Source organism: Leuresthes tenuis, unplaced genomic scaffold, assembly GCF_036924035.1.
Source record: "Leuresthes tenuis unplaced genomic scaffold, fLeuTen1.0.hap1 SCAF_20, whole genome shotgun sequence".
NCBI lineage: Eukaryota > Metazoa > Chordata > Actinopteri > Atheriniformes > Atherinopsidae > Leuresthes > Leuresthes tenuis.
The window spans coordinates 19,817,748-19,820,138 of NW_027325374.1; positions in this window are offsets into that span (position 1 = coordinate 19,817,748).

Sequence of the window (2,391 nt, forward strand, 5' to 3'; positions counted from 1 at the left end):
ATTTCCATTTATTTTTGCATGCTTCAATTAATGTGTTTTCAAAACCCATTTTCCTTAAATAAAAAGCTCAAGACTTTTGCTTCATACTGTACATATTCACCATGGTTGTTTGTCTCGTTTGTCTCTGTGTGGCCCTGTGATGGTCTGTTACCTGTCCAGGGTGTACCCCGCCTTTCGCCCGATGACTGCTGGGATAGGCTCCAGCCCACCCGCTACCCGATTAACGGACTGTCGGTATAGAAAATGGATGGATGGATGTACATATTCACAATAATTCTATCACAGGTAAATGTCAACTTAAACAATATCATTAAAAGCCCATTATTGCCATGACCTTTGTGCTTATGCTTTTTGCATATGCTTTTATCCAAAGCAACTTACACTTACATCTCAGGTAGGTAGGTAACGTAATGGGGTCTTGCTCAAGGACCCCTACTGGAGGTAGTACCTTTCATGCAGGTGGAGGTCAGAATTTGAACTCTAGTCACCCACATGAAGGGCAACAATCTTACCATATAATCTCCTACACTATCCAGTCGCATAAAAAGTCTGATGCTCTACCGACTGGCCTATAATACCTTTAAAGAACTGTACAAATTAACCACCGCAGACATTTCTGAATGTGAGGTCAGCTGAGATTACTTTTTAACAAAAATAAATTATGCTTTTAAATCAATGAGCAGGCCTCTTCTTACATTGTGCTCCTTTCATTCAAGGAGAGAAACTGCAGAGAAGAAGTGGAAGATTGAAATGAATGATGTACAGCACACAATACAATATAATTGCTGGATATTAGCAGATGGACATATAAAGTACCTGGAAAGGTTAATTAACTTTTAACTTTAGCACTTTCAATGATTATTAATCACAAAACAGAAGATAAAATCAATTTATTTTCTCAACTCCTGTCTGAACTTTGCTCACTTCTCAGTCATTACAGCATAGAATATCAGAAAAATATCAAGAAAAGGATGTAATTATTCTTACTTTAAATTCTCTGCAAGGGACAAGAAAGTGCAATCAGCCATTGTATTTGCACAATTGGACAAACTGATTGAAGCTGACATTGTGATCCATGGCAATGAGATTATGGTGGATGTAAAGGCTGTGGCCGGGGGTAAGTTGATGAACCAAAGTCTTTGATCTTGATCAAACCAAGGGTGCTGTTCAACAGGAAAAGAAAAAAAAGAAAAAAGCAGCAGGATGAACGAATACTGATTGAGTTCAACACGCGATCACATTAGAATAGAATAGAATAGAATAGAATAGAAAAATACTTTATTCATCCCCAGTGAGGAAAATTCAAATTAGTCGAGTAGCTCAAAAAATTATAAATATTTACAATGAAACAACAACAACAATAATAATAATAATAATCAATGACAAAATAAATTAAATTAATTTGAGAAGAACATGTCAGCAGTCACTATTAAAAAGCCTTATGGCTGTGGGGACAAAGGACCTCCTGAACCTCTCAGTCCTGCAGCGCAGTGAGATGACCCTCATCTTCTAGGTATGGGTGTGGCCCCCTCCCTGACATGCCACAGAACTACAACAGAACTGGCCTTTTTTACCAGTTTGTCCAGGCGTACAGTTCTTGTCTGTAGTACAACTCCCCCAGCAGACAACAGCATAGAACAGTGCACTCTCAATGACAGTGTGATAAAACATGCATATCATATCACTACAGACATTGAAGGACCTGAGCCATCTCAGGAAGAAGAGACAGCTCTGGCCCCTCCTGTACACTGCTTCTATGTTGGCAGACCACTCCAGTTTATTATCCAGCACCATCCCCAGGTATTTGCAGGTCTGAACAGACTCTATCTCCCCTCCATCAATGCAGACTAACTGGTATGGAGTTTTAGATCTCCTGAAGTCCACCACCAGCTCTTTGGTTTTGGTAGTATTCAAGAGCAAAAGTTATTTTTGGTCCAGCCATAGAAGGACTCCACAAGATCCCTGTACTCCTTCTCCTCTCCACCGCGCACACATGCCACAACAGCCGTATCATCAGAATACTTCTGCATGTGGCAGGACTCTGAGTTGTACCTGAAGTCTGATGTGTACAGGGTGAAAAGAAAAGGAGCCAAAACGGTACCCTGCAGAGCCCCAGTACTGCATTCTAGTGTTCCAGAAACACATCTCCCCATCCTGACATACTGTGGTCTAGAAGTCAAATAGTCTATAATCCATTATGTCAGGGAGGGGCCACACCCATACATAGAAGCTTGTCTTTCAGTATGGGAGGCTGTATGGTGTTGAAGGCACTGGAGAAGTCAAAGAACATGATTCTCACATATGAACCAGGCACATCCAGATAAACATATGCCCGATGCAGCATGTACAGAATTGCGTCTTCCACTACTATGTGTTTCTGGTAGGCAAACT